Source organism: Lepidochelys kempii, chromosome 22 (genome assembly GCF_965140285.1).
Source record: "Lepidochelys kempii isolate rLepKem1 chromosome 22, rLepKem1.hap1, whole genome shotgun sequence".
Classification (NCBI taxonomy): Eukaryota; Metazoa; Chordata; order Testudines; family Cheloniidae; genus Lepidochelys; species Lepidochelys kempii.
Window position 1 is genome coordinate 4,019,883 of NC_136401.1, and position 19,735 is coordinate 4,039,617.

General features: G+C 47.8%; 1 non-coding gene across 1 annotated transcript; it reads left to right on the plus strand.

Annotated features, from left to right (window-relative positions):
- The first annotated feature begins 7,703 nt into the window (after positions 1 to 7,703).
- Positions 7,704 to 7,785, plus strand: TRNAL-CAA (transfer RNA leucine (anticodon CAA)). The gene has a single exon. It is a non-coding gene; the product is annotated as a tRNA-Leu (tRNA).
- Positions 7,786 to 19,735: the final 11,950 nt, after the last annotated feature.

Consider the following 19,735-nt stretch of genomic DNA (forward strand, 5'->3'; position numbering starts at 1 on the left):
TCTGTGCGGGGAGGGCTCAGCTGGGAGAAGGGGCAGACTAGGGGAGTTTTTCTCTGATATATAAGGGCTTTGTCAGCAGGAAGCTGTAGGTCACATGCTGGGGGTGACAGTGGGGTTTGAGCTGGGGCAGCAGCAGCAGGGGAGCAGTGTGTGTGTGTGTTTGTGTGTGTGTTTGGGCGGGGGAGTCACTTGATAAAAATGAACCTGCCAAACCTCTCTTTCGCTGGAGCAAAAGCCTCTCATTTATCACCTCAACTCCCCTCATAAAAATCTCCACCCCTCCCCCGGCGCTGAGGGACCCCCTCACTGCCATGGAGATTTTTAATTCTTCTAACTTGTCCTTGGCCTTGTCCAAATGGTTTTCCCAGACAAATTATCAAGGACATTTCAAATGAGAAAAACAAAACAAAACAAATGCAAACCACAGAACCCCCCACCACACACAGTTTGGGTCTGAATTTTTCTATTGAAATATGAAGACAATAAAATTCATCCCTCTGTTGGCCAGAACCCAAAGCTAGACCTCCCCGTCTCTGTGACTTCTGCTACCAAACCAACAATGCACTAACGCCTCTTGTGAGACATTCTCCTGCACAATACTACTATTCCAGTTATTGACTCCAGGAAACATTTTCCTTAGCCTGGTTCTGTGTGTCACTGGTTTCTCTAGCACACATGTTAGTCCCTGGTCCTGTGGTCCAGACATCCTCATTCACATCAAGCTTCAAGTTGAGAATCATTTCCCATTCCCGCTTTGTGGGAGGGGAGACTTTTGAAAGCCCTCTCTGTGCGACTGCACATGGCAAAGCAAAGAGAACAAACCCCAAATGCTCCCTGTGCTTTTGGAGCCAGGTTTGCTGTGGAAATTCTGTAGTTCACTTCAATCTCTTTGGTCACTCGATTACAGACCTAAAAGTGGCAATTCTTCAACAAAAAAACTTCAAAAACAGACTCCAACGAGAGACTGCTTGTCAAGGTTCCTTCCCCACTCTGAACACTAGGGTTCAGATGTGGCGACCTGCATGAAAACCTCCTAAGCTTACTTTTACCAGCTTAGGTTAAAAATTCCCCAAGGTACAAACTATTTTACATTTTGCCCTACGACTTTTGCTGCCACCTCCAAAAGTCTAACAGGGCTTTTTATTAGGAAAGAGCCATTTGGAAATGTCTTCCCAAATCTTCCCAAATCTTCCCCCCTTTTTTCTGGGGAAGGTTTGATAAAAATCCTCACCAATTTGCATAGGTGTACACAGACCCAAACCCTTGGATCTTGAGAAAAATAAAAAAACAGTTTCTTAAAAGAAGAATTTTAATAGAAGTAAAAAAGAATCACCTCTGTAAAATCAGGCTTGTAAATACCTTACAGGGTAATTAGACTCAAAACACAGAGAATCCCTCTAGGAAAAACCTTAACTTACAAAAAACACAGCGACAGGAATATCCATTCCATTCAGCAAAGCTTATTTTCTCAGCCATTTTAACAAATCATAATCTAACGCATATCTAGCTAGATTACTTACTAAGTTCTAAGACTCCATTCCTGTTCTGTCCCCAGCAAAAGTATCATACAGACAGACCCAGACACTTTGTTTTCCTCCCCCTCCAGCTTTGAAAGTATCTTGTCTCCTCATTGGTCATTGTTGTCGGGTGCCAGCGAGGTTATCCTAGCTTCTTAACCCTTTACAGGTGAAAGGGTTTTTCCTCTGGCCAGGAGGGATTTTAAAGGTGCTTACTTTTCCCTTTATATTTATGAAACACCCCCCAAATCTCAGCTAGGGTGAAACGCTGGCTGGGATTTCTTCCTGGAGTTCTAGGAAAAAACAGAGTTAATAAGACACATGCACCTTGAACTATACTAGCAAGTATATAAAGACTAACAATATTTTCCACATCTCAAAGACGATTTTAACCAGTTGATTCTGGGAAACTTTCATGGGAGAGTGCATCAGCCACTTTGTTAGAAGCTCATGAGATGTGTTGGATGTCGCAATCAAAATCTTGGAGAGCTAAACTCCACTGAATAAGTTTTTTCTTATTTCCCATGGCGGTATGAAGCCACTGTAGCGCAGCATGGTCGGTTTGCAGCTGGAAATGCCGTCCCCAAACATATGGGTGTAGCTTTTCCAGAGTGTAGACAATGGAGTAAAATTCTTTTTCCCTGACTGACCAGTTGCTTTCCTCTCAGACAGTTTTTTGCTGAGAAACACTACAGGATGGAATTCTTGCTCAGGTCCTTCCTGCATTAAAACTGCTCCCACACCACGCTCAGACGCATCTGTGGTTACTAGGAACGGTTTGTCAAAGTCTGGGGCCCTTAGTACAGGGTCAGACATGAGTGTTGCTTTAAGGTGGTTAAAGGCCTTCTGACACTCTTTGGTCCACTGAATGGCATTTGACTGTTTCTTTTTGGTTAGGTCTGTCAGTGGGGTGGCGATTTAGCTGTATTGCGGTACAAATCGTCTGTAATAATCGGACAAGCCTAAGAAGGATTGAACCTGTTTCTTTGACTTTGGGACAGGCCACTTGTGGATAGCATGCACTTTGGCCTGTAGGGGTTGACAGTTCCTTAACCCACCTGGTGTCCAAGGTAAGTCACTCTGTTTAGGCCTATTTGACACTTCTTAGCCTTAACAGTTAGTCCTGCCTCCCTTATGCGCTCAAAGACTTTTTGTAGATGTTCCAGGTGTTCTGCCCAGGAATCAGAAAATATGGCCACATCATCAAGGTAGGTGACTGCATATTCTCCTAATCCCGCTAGGAGACCATCTACAAGTCTTTGGAAGGTGGCGAGTGCCTTCCGCAGCTCGAAAGGGAGTACATTAAATTCATACAGCCCGAGATGTGTGGTGAAGGCTGACCTTTCCTTCACGGATTCGTCTAGCAGTACCTGCCAGTACCCCTTGGTTAAGACCAAGGTAGAGATGAACTGGGCCTGTCACAGGTTCTCTAATAGTTCATCTGTGCGTGGCATTGGATAGTTGTCTGGGTGAGTTACAGCATTTAGCTTATGGTAGTCCACGCAAAAGATATTTTTTCATCTGGTTTGGGAACAAGAACCACTGGAGGTGCCCATGCACTGCCAGAGGGGCGGAATACATCCATCTGTAACACATCCAGGGTCTCCCATTCTATAGCAGTTTTAGCTTGAGGAGGGTAAGGTAAGACCCGGTAAGAGTGGACTTTAATTGGGTGAGCATTACGTGTGTCAATGGAGCGGTATGCCCATTCAGTCAGTCCTGGGGTGGCTGAGAACATCAGCGCGTAGCTAGTGCACAGCTCCTGGATCTGCTGTTGCTGCATAAGCCCAAGGATCAGGGAGAGGTTCACCTTTTCCACGCCACCAGCACTTTCCCCTTCGTAGTAGGCCACTCAGCGTTGTCTCCTCCCTGGGCTGTAAACTGACAAACCTTTAAGTCTCTGGAATAAAAGGGCTTTAGGGAATTAATATGGTACACCTTAAGCTTTTGGTTGGAAGTGGGAAATGCTATGAGATAATTAATGGCTCCTAGGCACTCCTGGACCGTGAATGGCCCTTCCCACGACGCTTCCATTTTATGGGCCTGGAGCGCCTTTAAGACCATGACCTGGTCCCCTACTTTGAAGGAACGCTCTCTGGCATGTTTATCATACCAGGCTTTTTGCTCTTTTTGAGCATCCTGTAAGTTTTCTTTAGCAAGGGCTAGAGAGGTTTGGAGGGTGTTTTGGAGGTTGGTTAGAAAGTCCAGAATGTTAGTTCCTGGAGAAGGTGTAAATCCCTCCCGTTGCTGCTTCACCAACTGTAATGGCCCCTTAACCTCACGGCCATATACAAGTTTAAATGGGGAAAACCCTAAACTGGGGTGTGGTACAGCTCTGTAGGCAAAGAGCAACTGCTGCAACACTAGGTCCCAGTCATTGGAGTGCTCATTTACGAATTTATGTATCATGGCCCCCCAAGTTCCATTAAACTTCTCCACCATGCCATTTGTTTGATGGTGGTAAGGAGTGGCAACCAAGTGATTTACCCCATGAGCTTCCCAAAGGTTTTCCATAGTTTCTGCCAGGAAATTAGTTCCTGCACCTGTGAGGATGTCAGAGGGCCAACCTACCCTGGCAAAAATGTCTGCTAGTGCCTGGCACATACTTTTAGCCCTGGTGTTGCTTAGGAGCTACTGCTTCCGGCCATCAGGTGGCAAAATCCATGAAAGTCAGTATGTACTGCTTTCCTCTGGGTGTCTTTTTTCGGAAAGGACCCAGAATATCCACAGCTACTCAGTGAAATGGAACTTCAATGATGGGGAGTGGCTGGAAAGGGGCTTTGACCTGGTCTTGGGGTTTTCCCACTTTTTCGCATACCTCACAAGACCTGAAAGAGGTAGAAACATCCTTGCCCATTCCCTCCCAGTAGAATGACCTCCCCAAACGGTCTTTGGTCCTGGTAGAAGTTTCCGGAACGGAGCTAGGCGTGACGGCTTGTTTAGCCTGGCTGCGGGTGACCATTCCCACCCTCTTGGCCCGCTTCACATGATTGGCCAAGTCTTCCCCCAACAGCATGGGGATGGGATAATCATCATAGGCTGCAAAAGTCCACGTTCCTGACCAGCCCTGGTACTGGACAGGCAACTTGGCTGTAGGCAAATTGAAAGAGTTGGACTTAATGGGTTGAATCATCACTTGGATCTCTGGCTTGATTAAATTGGGGTCCACTAAGGAAGCACGGATAGCTGACACTTGTGCTCCGGTGTCCCTCCATGTGGTGACCTTCTTCCCGTCCACACTCACAGTTTCCCTCTGCTCCAGGGGTATCTGGGAGGTATCTGGGCCTGAGGACCTCTGGTGTGATCCGGGAGCAATGAACTGTAATCTGTCGGGGTTCTTGGGTCAGTTGGCATTTACATGCCCCAGCTTGTTACATTTAAAACATCGCCCAGCTGTCGGGTCACTGGGGTGAGGTGGGTTGCTAGAGAATGGTGTGGTGGGACGATAAGGTGTCTGGAGGGTTCCTTGAGGGGTAGCTGGGGCCTTGGGCAGCCCCCGGTTGTAGGGTGTGGTCTGGGGTTGTCCTTTCTGGTATCCGCTCCAACTGTAACCAGTTTTTTCTTTTCTGTCACCTCCACCCATCTGGCTCCAATCTCCCCCACCTCGTTTACAGTTTTGGGCTTCCCCTCTAGGATCTATCTTTCTATTTCCTCAGGAACACCCTCTAAGAATTGCTCCATTTGCATTAGGAAGGGCAAATCTTCTGGAGATTTAACACTTTCTCCTGATTTCCAGGCATCCCAGTGTTTCACAATGTGGTAGGCATGTCAGTTAATTCCACCTTAGGGCTCTGAATTGCCGACAGGAATGCTCGGGTGTTAGCCCCATTCTGACTCTCAACTTGGATTTAAAAAGTTCATACTGGTTCATTTGTTCCTTACGCATTTCAGCCACCACCTCAGCTAAGGGTCCACTGAGCTGCGGCCTCAGCTCTACCATGTATTGGTCTGCAGAGATGCTGTTCCCAAGGCAGGCCCTTTCGAGGTATTCTAAGAAGGCCTCGGTATCATCGCCTGGCTTGTAGGTGGGGAACTTTCTGGGATGGGAAGTGATACCTGTAGAAGGATTGCTAGGGTTTGTTGGTATATTTTGCTGAGTCTTTGCCTCCTCCATCTCCAGTGCATGCTTCCCCTCTTTTTCCTTCTCCTACAGTTATTTGGCCTTTGCCTCCATTTCTTTTTCCTTTGAATCCGTTGCTCTCTTGTGGGCAGCCTCTTGGTTTTTTTCTGCCTCCATAACTCTCCTATGAGCAGCCTCTCGGTGTTCTGCCTCTTTTGCTGACTCCATTTTTCTCCTGTGGGCAGCTTCTAGGGCTTTTTCTTCCTCTTTCACTGCCTCCAGTCTGCCCAACTCCAATTTGTGCTGTCTCTTGGTTTCTGTCATATTTACCTCTCCATTTTTAACTAACTTTACACCCGAGAGTTAGAAATAAAACAAACAAACAAAAAAATTTGGCTTGTTAAATTTTGCTGTGCTGTAATATGATACCTATATTCTCTGATAGTGATGGTCAGCCTACAGAAAAATCCCCCCCCCAAAAAAAAACAACAACAAAAATCCACAAAAAAACCCCCAAAACCCTAACACCTTTGTCTCCAGGCAAATAGGCAGAAAACCCCTCTAGTTGCTCTTCGATAAAAAACAGCTTCAGGTCTGTGAAGACTTGTGAATTTCCCTGCAGGAGGTTAACTACCCTGCCTTTAGGTAGAGAAAACTCCAGCTCACAAAAGACAATTCCCTTTTGTCTCTGCTCTGGCCCCAAAGCAGAGAAAAAAACTCAAACTGTTTTCACTTGGAAACCTGCTTTCCAGCAGCCCAAAGGAAAAAAAATTCCCTTTTAAAATCTATGCTTCTGGTTCAAAAAATCTCAAATTGATCTCAAAATGATTTCAAGTTAATCCCACCACTCTGCCACCATGTCAAGGTTCCTTCCCCACTCTGAACTCTAGGGTATAGATGTGGGGACCTTCATGAAAACCTCCTAAACTTACTTTTACCAACTTATGTTAAAAGTTCCCCAAGGTACAAACTATTTAAGCCCTTGGACTTTCGCTGCCACCACCAAACGTCTACCCGGGTTTTTTATTAGGAAAGAGCCTCTTGGAAACGTCCTTCCCCCAAAAATCCTCCCAAATTTTACCCCCTTTTTTTCTGGGGAAGGTTTGATAAAAATCCTCACCAATTTGCATAGGTGACCACAGACCCAAACCCTTGGATCTTGAGAAAAATAAAAAAAAAACAGTTTCTTAAAAGAAGAATTTTAATAGAAGAAAAAATAAAATAGAATTAGCTCTGTAAAATCAGGCTTACAGGGTACCTTACAGGGTAATTAGATTAAAAACATAGAGAATCGCTCTAGGAAAAACCTTAAGTTACAAAAAACACAACAACAGGTATATCGATTCCATTCAGCAAGGCTTATTTTCTCAGCCATTTAAAGAAATCATAATCTAACGCATATCTAGCTAGATTACTTGCTAAATTCTAAGACTCCATTCCTGTTCTGTCCCTGGCAAAAGCATCACACAGACCGACACAGACCCTTTGCTTTTCTCCCTCCTCCCAGCTTTTGAAAGTATCTTGTCTCCTCATTGGTCATTTTGGTCAGGTGCCAGCGAGGTTATCCTAGCTTCTTAACCCTTTACAGGTGAAAGGATTTTTCCTCTGGCCAGGAGGGATTTTAAAGGTGTTTACCCTTCCCTTTATATTTATGACCCTGCTGAATTGTAATTAATTTGCAAACTGGATACAACTAACTTAGGCTTGAATAAAGACTGGGAGTGGATGTGTCATTACACAAAGTAAAACTATTTCTCCTTGTTTATTTCCCCTCCTACTGTTCTTGTAAAGTGCTGGAAATGGCCCACCTTGATTATCACTACAGAAGGTCACCCTCACCCCACCCCACCCCCCTGCTCTCCTGCTGGTAATAGCTCACCTTTCCTGATCACTCTCCTTACAGTGTGTATGGTATCACCCATTGTTTCATGTTCTCTGTGTACATAAATCTCCACACTATAGTTTCCACTGCATGCATTCGATGACGTGAGCTGTTGCTCACAAAAGCTTGTGTTCTAATACATTTGTTTGTCTCTAAGGTGCCACAAGTCCTCCTTTTCTTTTCAAGCCTGGGCACTGTGATTATTTACCAATTTCTGTGGCATTGAAGCACTAGTGTGCTCGCAGCTGCGATGGCCGAGTGGTGAAGGCATTGGAGTCAAAATCCAAAAGGGTTCCCCTGTGCAGGTTTGAATCTTGCTCACAGCGAGGCCTGTCTTTTAGCCAGTCTCTAACCTGGGCAATACTCTCTACAACCCCTGAGACCCTCTCAATTCTCTCCCAACCCCAAGTAAATCCTGTTCTGCTCCTTTCATAGAGATCCCTGGGACACCACCTTACACTGTGTCCCTGAGGCGTCAGACAAACTCTCAGCACCTGAAGCCTCTGCCACTCACCTAACGCCCCCTGCCCCATAGATCAGCCATAACCCTGGTTCTGTTCCTCTCTCTAGAGTGTGAAGGGAGCCGTCAGTGCAGCCAGAGGCGCCGACTCCATGGGTGCTATGGGGCTGCAGCACCAACGGAAACAAAACAAGAGCTGCTCAGCGCCCACTGGCAGCCAGCTCCCCACAGCACCTCCCACCTGTGAGCAGCCTGGCCCACAAGCTCCTCCTCTTCAGCACCTCCCACCTGCCAGTGATCCAGTGTGCAGGAGGAAGAAATAGGACAGGGTGGGGGTTTGGGGCAGAGGTCAAGCAAGCCCCAGGAAGTCTCAAAGTCAGCACCTCTGAGTACAGAAGACTTCCCGGAGCCTGAGCTACCAGGATCCCTGCCACAGAGCAGGGTGCACAAGTCTCAGCCTCCCTTTCCCACACATGGCTCTGGACACCACCAGGAATGATTTGGCTCCTAGCACACAAGAGCTGAGTGCCTGGACAGGGCCTTGAACTCCCATTAAGAGCCTGATGCTCTATGGACTGAGCTGGCCAGGCTTCCTGAGAGCCTCTCCCTGACCTCTTTTTCTCCACGCCCACTGCCGATTCCGCCTCCTCTTCCTCCCTCCTGCACCTCAGGGTCAATAAATTTGCACCTAGACAGCCGACCCACCTGCTGCACCCCAATCCCCCATGCCTAAGCCTCCCTGCCAAAGTCCTGCACCTGGCTCCATACAATTAAGTCTCACGTCTCGCTGGGAATTCGACTTCTTGTGCCCAGAGAGCCTCTGCCCCCCTCAGTAGCTGACCTGAGAAACACAGTGTCCACCTTTCCAAAGAAGTGTTTGGAGAGGCTTCTCTCCTGTGACCACGTGGCCTAATGGATAAGGCACATGGCTTCAGATGAGGTGATTGAGGGTTAAGTCCCTTCATGGTTGGACTTGTGCAGTTTTCCCTTAATTCTGAAAGTCCTGCTTTCTTCAGGTCTGGATCCTCTTCTTGGCTGTTCAGGCCAATGCTCTGGCTTCAGCTAGACCCCCGGGAAGGAGTTGGGTTTGGGAGTTACAAAGCCTAGGGCGTGAGCCCGAGGTACGTCCAGTCTAGCCTTTGCCATTCCTGACTTGCCAAAGTAAATGGACAGATGACCGGGCTAGCGTGTAGAGCAGTTTCCCTCCTCCAAATGTGCGGCTGTCCCTGTGCTTGAGGGGGCTAAATAGCGCCTTTGGAGCTGGGTGTTTCTCTGCTTCTCGCCAGCTAGGGAAAAGCCTCTTGGGGTAAAATCTCCTGCCCCACTGCAAAAGTGAGCACCTGAGTGGGAACGGTCAGAGGCCCCACCAAGGGGTGGCCCTGCTTTCCTACCATCTTCTGATGCTGGCCACTGAGCATCAGAAGCCGCCCCACATGCTGGTCTCTGGGTGGCCTTCAGTGGGTGTTTGGCACAGCAGGGAGCAGGCTGGCGGCCAGGTGTCATATGCCCGTCTGCTGGCCATGCATAGGCACGGTCCTCCCCTCCTCTTGCCCTACCCTATGTTGCTCTGTGGCTTATAAACCTTCCCTTGGAGCTCTCAGCACCAACCTCCTCTGCTCCAGGTGTCCAAAGGAGGAGAGGTGTGCTGGGCTCCAGCCTGGGACTCTTCCTCCCTCCTTTCTGATCCTGACTATGATGACTGGCCCTGGCACTCCTTACCTCATGCACCATGCGGGCAAGATGAAAAGTGTGACAGCAAGCGCAAGGGCCAAACATGTGGGGATCAGGTGAAGCGGCGAGAATCCCAACCACCAGGTCAAACCACAGGACTGCAGGCATCAGTAGCCAGTTCCAGAGCCCCAAACAATGGCAGCCATCCCACTCAAACACCTGGCTCCAGTGGGTACGAGTCACCCAGTAGAAGGTAAACAACTTGCTCTTGCTCAGCCGGAGACAGGAGCACTTTGAGCTCCAGGGATTTACCATGAGGTCCCACTGAGATTTGAACTCAGATTGCAGGATTTAGAGTCCTGAGTGCTGACCATTACACCATGGGACCAGTTTCTTCTGCCTCCTCTTGCCTTCAGTGACCCTCTCGGGGATGGCTTGTGTAAGGGGACAGTTGGCCCTTTACTAAAACTTAGTGCGATTTTTGGTTGGCTAGTTCCCAGTCCCAATAGAAGGGGGAAGGGTCAATGGGAAATCAGGACCCTGAGTGTGACAGTGCCCTGGGGCAATGGTCACCAAGTGGTAGGGAACAAGTGACAATTTTTGATTGAGAAAAATTCCTGGTGAAAATTGGCAAAGCTGTGGATATTTTGCAAAGTTACAGTGAATTTACACATGAAGATACACACAGAGAGAAAGAGAAAATCACACACTGCACAGGCCCATACAGGTATGAACAAAAACCACACACACAGGAAGAGTTTGAGTCTCATAGCCAAGAGGGTGTTCCTAAAGGTGGTTTGGGGAGCAAAGATTGAGGAGGGTCAGGGAGTGAAGAATCACAGAATGAGCCATGCTCTGGGATCTGCTTGACCCCTCCTGACACAGGTGGCTGGTGGATAACAGAGCATTGTAGATGTGTGAAATCTGACCTGCACTCGGAAAAGGGAGGGACCTCAGTGTCTTCTGAGCTGGGATTGTATTTTCCACAGGGCAAAATGATTGGCAGAAGCCATTTGCTTAAAGAAAACCAGTGCTCCAGGTGAGGTTTGAATTCAAAACCTCAGCACTATTCCAGACGGGACTGCTCTATAAGTGCTATGTGCTAACCCATTGCACCAGTAGAACCCCTAGTTACGGGCTTGTCTCCTTGTTCCATGAATGTATGTATGGATGAGGGGGTTGCATTATCTAAAACAAATCCATATTAAATGCTGCAGGATGGCAGCAACAGAGGTGGGGAGCCTCCTTCCGTGTGATCGAGCTGGTTCCCACCTTCCGCTGCGGAGGGGAAGGTTGGTGCTTTGAGCCACCCGGTGCTAAAACTTCTCCTGCGTGAGGTTAACGAGACTCTGAAGAAGGGAAGGGAAGTCTTTTCTATTTGTAGGCTCACTGGTCCCCTGTTGGGGCAATGCAGAGGCAAGTCCCGACCTGGGTGAGTCACAGAGAGGCTGTGTCCCATGGCATGTGTGTGGGAGAGGGGTAGTGTAGGGTTGGGGTGGGCTCCAGGGGAAAAGGTTGGGTGTGACAGTGTGTGGGGGAGGGGGAAGGGTGTGTTTCTTAGGATATAAATGAGGACAAACACAGGGGTAGTGACAGTGAAGCCCCAGGTCTGAGTGTTATGACTCTGTGCAGTTCTGCCATTCACCTTCCCCTCCTGTGGTCTCAGCTGTCATTGAATCCAGCATTTTTCACCTTTCATCGTCCCAGAGGTGTCGCACATGCCCCAAATACAGAGTGTCCCTCTTTGAGACGCGAGGACTGGAGTGGATTTCAGCTGCTGGACAGCTCTGCTGGGTTTTCTATATATTGCAAGGGGAACTGCTGAGTGTTTACATTCATTTCAAGCATCCCCAATTAGAAAACTCCTGAACACACTGGAGACGGGTCTGGAAATCGATTTTCATTTGAAAAAGTTTTTAAAGGGAAGCATTTGGATTTGAACTAGGAACCCATTGCCCTGCAGGCAACTATTCAAACAGTGAGCTACACTCTCAACAAAGGACTTCTGGAGCAGGAAAAGTTTTCAACCTGGGGCTTAGTGAACTTTATCTCTCTACAAGCACCACAGCTGACAAAATCCCCACACCCACCCTGTGTCACCAGAGCACAACAATAACTTTCCTTGGAGCACACAATGCTCCCCAGCTCTGTGCCCTTCCTTCTCCCCAGCATTGCTCCAATCCCTTTAAGCAGGGTCTCAAACTCACTTTACCTTAGGGCCAGTGTCAATCCTCAAATTCTCCGATTTGGCCAATAATGTCACCCATGCTGCCCAGAAACCACTCCCCAAAACTCCACCCCCCAAAAACTCTGCCCCCTACCTGCCTAAGGCTCTCGAACGGCAGATTGGGTGGGGGAGGGGGTCTGTGGTGCAGGCTCTGGGATGCTGTCATAAATATCAAGGGAAGGGTAAACCCCTTTAAAATCCCTCCTGGCCAGAGGAAAAATCCTCTCACCTGTAAAGAGTTAAGAAGCTAAAGGTAACCTCGCTGGCACCTGACCAAAATGACCAATGAGGAGACAAGAGACTTTCAAAAGCTGGGAGGAGGGAGAGAAACAAAAGGTCTGTGTCTGTCTGTATGCTGCTTTTGCCAGGGACAAAACAGAAATGGAATCTTAGAACTTTTAGTAAGTAATCTAGCTAGGTATGTGTTAGATTATGATTTCTTTAAATGGCTGAGAAAAGAACTGTGCTGAATAGAATGACTATTCCTGACTGTGTGTCTTTTTTGTAACTTAAGGTTTTGCCTAGAAGGTTTCTCTGTGTTTTGAATCTAATTACCCAGGAAGCTATCTACCATCCTGATTTTACAGAGGTGATTCCTTTACTTCTATTAAAAGTCTTCCTGTAAGAAAACTGAATGCTTTTTCATTGTTCTAAGATCCAAGGGTTTGGGTGTGTGGTCACCTATGCAAATTGGTGAGGATTTTTTCCAAACCTTCCCCAGGAAGTAGGGTGGAAGGATTGGGAGGATTTTGGGGGGAAAGAAGTGTCCAAACTACGTTTTCCCAGTAAACCCAGTTAAAGTTTGGTGGTGGCAGTGGAAATTCCAAGGGCAAAGTGTAAAATTAATTTGTACCTTGGGGAAGTTTTAACCTAAGCTGGTAAAACTGAGCTTAGGAGGTTTTCATGAAGGTCCCCACATCTGTACCCTAAAGTTCAGAGTGGGGAAGGAACCTTGACATGGTGGCAGAGTGGTGGGATTAACCTGAAATCCTTTTTAGATCGATTTGAGATTTTTTGAACCAGAAAAACAGATTTTAAAAAGGAAATATTTTATCCCTTTGGGGCTGCTGGAAAGGAGGTCCCACTGAAAGTAGCGAGTTTTTTCTCTGCTTTGGGGCCAGAGCAGAGACAAAAGGGGATTATCTTTGTGAATTACAGGTTTTCTTTGCCTGGAGGCAGAGTAATTAACTCCTGCATGGAAATTCACAGTCTTCACAAACCAGAGTTTTTTTCCCCAAAAAGTAAATGGGGGGGGGGGGGCAGTGTTCTACCCATTTCCCTAGAGACAAAAGTGGCAGGGGTTTTTTTTTTTAGGATTTTGATTTTTTTTTTACAAGAAGCGCAGGTTTGAAAAGGAATTTTTTTTCCTTTGGGGTCCTGGTAAACAGGTTTCCAAGTAGTTGGAGGTTTTTTCCTTTGATTTGGGGCCAGAGGAGAGACAAAGGGAATTGTCTTTTTCTGTAGGTTGACAATCACTATCAGAGAATAGGTATCCTATTCCAGCACAGCAAAATTTTACAGGCAAGTTTTGTTTCTTTATTTCTAAACCTTGGGTGTAACGTTAGTTAAAAACAGAGAGGTTAGGATGACAGAATCCACAACTCAACAAAAGCTGGAATTAGCCAGATTTCAGGCTGAGAAAAAACAAAAGGAACATGAAAGACAGATAGAACTCCTGAGGCTGGAGAAGGAGGTACAGGAGGCTGCCCACAGGAGGGAAATGGAGGCAAGGGGCCAAAGAACTGGAGGAGAAGAAAAAAGAGTGGAAGCATGTGGAGGAGATGGAGAAGATAAAGGCTCAGCAGAATACACCAACAAACCCGAGCAATCCTTCTCCAAGTACCACTTCCCATCCCAGAAAGTTCCCCACCTACAAGGCAGGCAATGCCTGGAGGCCTTCTTAGATACGGAGACCTTCTTAGAAAATTTCGAAAGGGCCTGCCTTGGGTACAGCATCTCTACCGACCAATACATGGTAGAGCTGTGGCCGCAGCTCAGTGGACCCTCAGCCGAGGTGGCGGCTGAAATGCCTAAAGAACACATGAACAAGTATGAACTGTTTAAATCCAAGGCGAGAGTCAGAACGGGGATAACACCCGAGCAGTCTCGTCAGAGGTTCAGAGCCCTAAGGTGGAAACCAGAGGTGTCATTTACCCGACATGTCTACCATATTGTGAAACATTGGGGTGCCTGGATATCAGGAGCAAGTGTTGAATCTCCAGTAAATTTGCCCTTCCTAATCCAAATGGAACAATTGTGAGAGGGTCTTCCTGAGGAAATAGAAAGATACATCCTAGATGGAAAGCCAAAACTGTAATCGAGGCAGCAGAGATTGGAGCCAGATGGGTGGAGGTGGCAGAGAAGAAGAAAACTGGTTGCAGTTGGAGCGGAGACCAGAAGGGACAACCCCAGACCACACCCGATTACCGGGAGCCACACAAGGCCCCACCTACCTCCCAAAGAACCCTCCAGACACCTTATCATCCCACCACCCTGTTCTCCAGCAACCCGCCTCGCCCCAGTGACCCGACAGCTGGACGATGTTTTAAATGTAACGAGCTGGGGCATGTAAAGGCCAACTGCCCAAGAACCCCAACAGATTACAGTTCATTGCACAAGAATCACACCAGAGATCCACAGGCCCAGATACCTCCCAGATACCCTTGGAGCAGAGGGAAACTGTGAGTGTGGACGGGAAGAAGGTCACCACGTGGAGGGACACCGGAGCACAAGTGTCAACTATCCATGCTTCCTTAATGGACCCCTATTTAATCAATCCAGAGATTTAAGCGACGATTCAACCCTTCAAGTCCAACTCTTTCAATTTCCCTACAGCCAAGTTGCCTGTCCAGTACAAGGACTGGTCAGGAACGTGGACTTTTGCAGTCTATGATCATTATCCCATCCCCATGATGTTGGGGGAAGACTTGGCCAACCATGTGAAGCGGGCAAAGAGGGTGGGAATGGTCAACCGCAGCCAGGCTAAACAAGCCTTAAAAAAGGGAAGAAAGGAGGATCCTGGGAACTACAGGCCAGTCAGCCTCACCTCAGTCCCCGGAAAAATCATGGAGCAGGTCCTCAAAGAATCAATCCTGAAGCACTTACATGAGAGGAAAGTGATCAGGAACAGTCAGCATAGATTCCCCAAGGGAAGGTCATGCCTGACTAATCTAATCGCCTTCTATGATGAGATTACTGGTTCTGTGGATGAAGGGAAAGCAGCGGATGTATTGTTTCTTGATTTTAGCAAAGCTTTTGACACGGTCTCCCACAGTATTCTTGTCAGCAAGTTAAAGAAGTATGGGCTGGATGAATGCACTATAAGGTGGGTAGAAAGTTGGCTAGATTGTCGGGCTCAACGGGTAGTGATCAATGGCTCCATGTCTAGTTAGAAGCCGGTGTCAAGTGGAGTGCCCCAGGGGTCGGCTCTGGGGCCGGTTTTGTTCTATATCTTCATAAATGATCTGGAGAATGGTGTGGACTGCACTCTCAGCAAATTTGCGGATGATACTAAACTGGGAGGAGTGGTAGATACGCTGGAGGGCAGGGATAGGATACAGAGGGACCTAGACAAATTGGAGGATTGGGCCAAAAGAAATCTGATGAGGTTCAGTAAGGATAAGTGCAGGGTCCTGCACTTAGGACAGAAGAACCCAATGCACCGCTACAGACTAGGGACCGAATGGCTAGGCAGCAGTTCTGCGGAAAAGGACCTAGGGGTGACAGTGGACAAGAAGCTGGATATGAGTCAACAGTGTGCCCTTGTTGCCAAGAAGGCCAATGGCATTTTGGGATGTATAAGTAGGGGCATAGCGAGCAGATCGAGGGACGTGATCGTTCCCCTCTATTCGACATTGGTGAGGCCTCATCTGGAGTACTGTGTCCAGTTTTGGGCCCCACACTACAAGAAGGATGTGGATAAATTGGAGAGAGTCCAGCGAAGGGCAACAAAAATGATTAGGGGTCTGGAACACATGACTTCTGAGGAGAGGCTGAGGGAACTGGGATTGTTTTGTCTGCAGAAGAGAAGAATGAGGGGGGATTTGATAGCTGCTTTCAACTACCTGAGAGGTGGTTCCAGAGAGGATGGTTCTAGACTATTCTCAGTGGTAGAAGAGGACAGGACAAGGAGTAATGGTCTCAAGTTGCAGTGGGGGAGGTTTAGGTTGGATATTAGGAAAAACTTTTTCACTAGGAGGGTGGTGAAACACTGGAATGCGTTACCTAGGGAGGAGGTAGAATCTCCTTCCTTAGAAGTTTTTAAGGTCAGGCTTGACAAAGCCCTGGCTGGGATGATTTAATTGGGGATTGGTCCTGCTTTGAGCAGGGAGTTGGACTAGATGACCTCCTGAGGTCCCTCCCAACCCTGATATTCTATGATTCTATGATAAGCTGTCGTGCCTAGCTCTGTTCCGGAAATTTCTATCAGAACCCTGTCAGAGGTGATGGACCCAAACCCCAGGCCAATGCCTGCAACAGCAGTAGTGGATCCAGTACCAGAGACCCAGACGGAACCAGTGCCAGATCCGGAACCAGAGAACAACCAGTACCAGACCCATTGCCAGCACGGAATCCAGTACTTGCAACCTCAACACCAGAGGCCTCCACCGAACCTGAACCAGCAGCAGACCTACACAAGAGGCTCAGCCGGAGCTTGAACCCCAACATAGTGTCCCAGCGGAGAGCTGTTCATAGTCAACGGAAACAGCCCCATCCACTACATCGCTTCCAAAGGGACCAAGTATAGGTCCACAATCCGATGAGGAACCGATGTCTCCAGCATCAAGGGAACAGTTCCAGACCGAACAGAAAGCAGATGAAAGGCTCCAGAGAGCTTGGACGGTGGCACAGACCAACCCACCACCTCTCAGCTCTTCTAATTGATCCAAGTTTGTTGTAGAAAAAGGACTTTTATACAAGGAAACTCTTTCTGGTGGACACCAGGAAGACTGGCATCCTCAGAGACAGTTGGCAGTTCCAACTAAATACTGGGACAAGCTCTTGAGCTTAGCCCATGCTCACCCTCGTCGCCATGCTGGGGTGAACAGGACCAAAGACCGTTTTGGGGGGTCATTCCACTGGGAGGGAATGGGCAAGGATGTTTCTACCTATGTCCTATATTGTGAAGTATGTCAAAGAGTGGGAAAACCCCAAGACCAGGTCAAAGCCCCTCTCCAGGCACTTCCCATCATTGAAGTTCCATTTCAGCAAGTAGCTGTGGATATTCTGGGTCCTTTCCGAAAAAAGACACCCAGAGGAAAGCAGTACATACTGACTTTCATGGATTTTGCCACCTGATGGCCAGAAGCAGTGGCTCTAAGCAACACCAGGGCTAAGTGTGTGCCAGGCACTAGCAGACATTTTTGCCAGGGTAGGTTGGCCCTCCGACATCCTCACAGATGCAGGGACTAATTTCCTGGCGGGAACTATGGAAAACCGTCGGGAAGCTCATGGGGTAAATCACTTAGTTGCCACTCCTTACCACCATCAAACAAATGGCATGGTGGAGAAGTTTAATGGAACTTGGGGGGCCATGATACGTAAATTCGTAAATGAGCACTCCAATGATTGAGACCTAGTGTTGCAGCACTTGCTCTTTGCCTACAGAGCTGTACCACGTCCCAGTTTAGGGTTTTCCCCATTTAAACTTGTATATGGCCGTGAGGTTAAGAGGTCATTACAGTTCGTGAAGCAGCAACGGGAGGGATTTACACCTTCTCCAAGAACTAACATTCTGGACTTTCTAACCAACCTACAAAACACCCTCCGAACCTCTCTAGCCCTTGCTAAAGAAAACTTACAGGATGCTCAAAAAGAGCAAAAAGTCTGGTATGATAAACATGCCAGAGAGCGTTCCTTCAAAGTAGGGGACCAGGTCATGGTCTTAAAGGTGCTCCAGGCCAATAAAATGGAAGCATCGTGGGAAGGGCCATTCACGGTCCAGGAGCGCCTAGGAGCCATTAATTATCTGATAGCATTCCCCACTTCCAATCGAAAGCCTAAGGTGTACCATATTAATACCCTAAAGCCCTTTTATTCCAGAGAATTAAAGGTTTGTCAGTTTACAGCCCAGGGAGGAGACGATGCTGAGTGGCCTGAAGGTGTCTACTACGAAGGAAAAAGTGCTGGTGGTGTGGAAGAGGTGAACCTCTCCATGACCATTGGGTGCATGCAGTGACAGCAGATCAAGGAGCTGTGCACTAGCTATGCGCCAACGTTCTCAGCCACCCCAGGACTGACTGAACGGACATACCACTCCATTGACACAGGTAATGCTCACCCAATTAAAATCCAAACTTACCGGGTGTCTCCTCAAGCTAAAACTGCTATAGAATGGGAGATCCAGGATATGTTACAGATGGGTGTAATCCACCCCTCTGGAAGTGCATGGGCATCTCCAGTGGTTCTAGTTCCCAAACCAGATGGGGGGATACATTTTTGCATGGACTACTGTAAGCTAAATGCTGTATCTCACCCAGACAACTATCCAATGCCATCTACAGATGAACTATTAGAGAACCTGGGACGGGCCCAGTTCATCTCTACCTTGGACTTAACCAAGGGGTACTGGCAGGTACCGCTAGATCAATCCGCCAAGGAAAGGTCAGCCTTCACCACACATCTCGGGCTGTATGAATTTAATGTCCTCCCTTTCGGGCTGCGAAATGCACCCGCCACCTTCCAAAGACTTGTAGATGGTCTCCTAGCGGAATTAGGAGAATATGCAGTTGCCTACCTTGACGATGTGGCCATATTTTCGGATTCCTGGGCAGAACACCTGGAACATCTACAAAAAGTCCTTGAGCGCATAAGGGAGGCAGGACTAACTGTTAAGGCTAAGAAGTGTCAAATAGGCCTAAACAGAGTGACTTACTTTGGACACCAGGTGGGTCAAGGAACTATCAGCCCCCTACAGGCCAAAGTGGATGCTATCCAAAAGTGGCCTGTCCCAAAGTCAAAGAAATAGGTTCAATCCTTCTTCGGCTTGTCCGGTTATTACAGATTATTTGTACCGCAATACAGACAAATCGCTGCCCCACTGACAGACCTAACCAAAAAGAAACAGCCAAATGCCGTTCAGTGGACCGAAAAGTGTCAGAAGGCCTTTAACCACCTTAAAGCGACACTCATGTCTGACCCTGTACTAAGGGCCCCAGGCTTTGACAAACCGTTCCTAGTAACCTAATCTAATCGCCTTTTACGATGAGATTACTGGTTCTGTGGATGAAGGGAAAGCAGTGGATGTATTGTTTCTTGACTTTAGCAAAGCTTTTGACACGGTCTCCCATAGTATTCTTGTCAGCAAGTTAAGGAAGTATGGGCTGGATGAATGCACTATAAGGTGGGTAGAAAGCTGGCTAGATTGTCGGGCTCAACGGGTAGTGATCAATGGCTCCATGTCTAGTTGGCAGCCGGTATCAAGTGGAGTGCCCCAAGGGTCGGTCCTGGGGCCGGTTTTATTCAATATCTTCATAAATGATCTGGAGAATGGTGTGGATTGCACTCTCAGCAAATTTGCGGATGATACTAAACTGGGAGGAGTGGTAGATACGCTGGAGGGGAGGGATAGGCTACAGAAGGACCTAGACCAATTGGAAGATTGGGTCAAAAGGAATCTGATGAGGTTCAATAAGGATAAGTGCAGGGTCCTGCACTTAGGACGGAAGAACCCAATGCACAGCTACAGACTAGGGACCGAATGGCTAGGCAGCAGTTCTGCGGAAAAGGACCTAGGGGTGACAGTGGACGAGAAGCTGGATATGAGTCAGCAGTGTGCCCTTGTTGCCAAGAAGGCCAATGGCATTTTGGGATGTATAAGTAGGGGCATAGCGAGCAGATCGAGGGACGTGATCGTTCCCCTCTATTCGACATTGGTGAGGCCTCATCTGGAGTACTGTGTCCAGTTTTGGGCCCCACA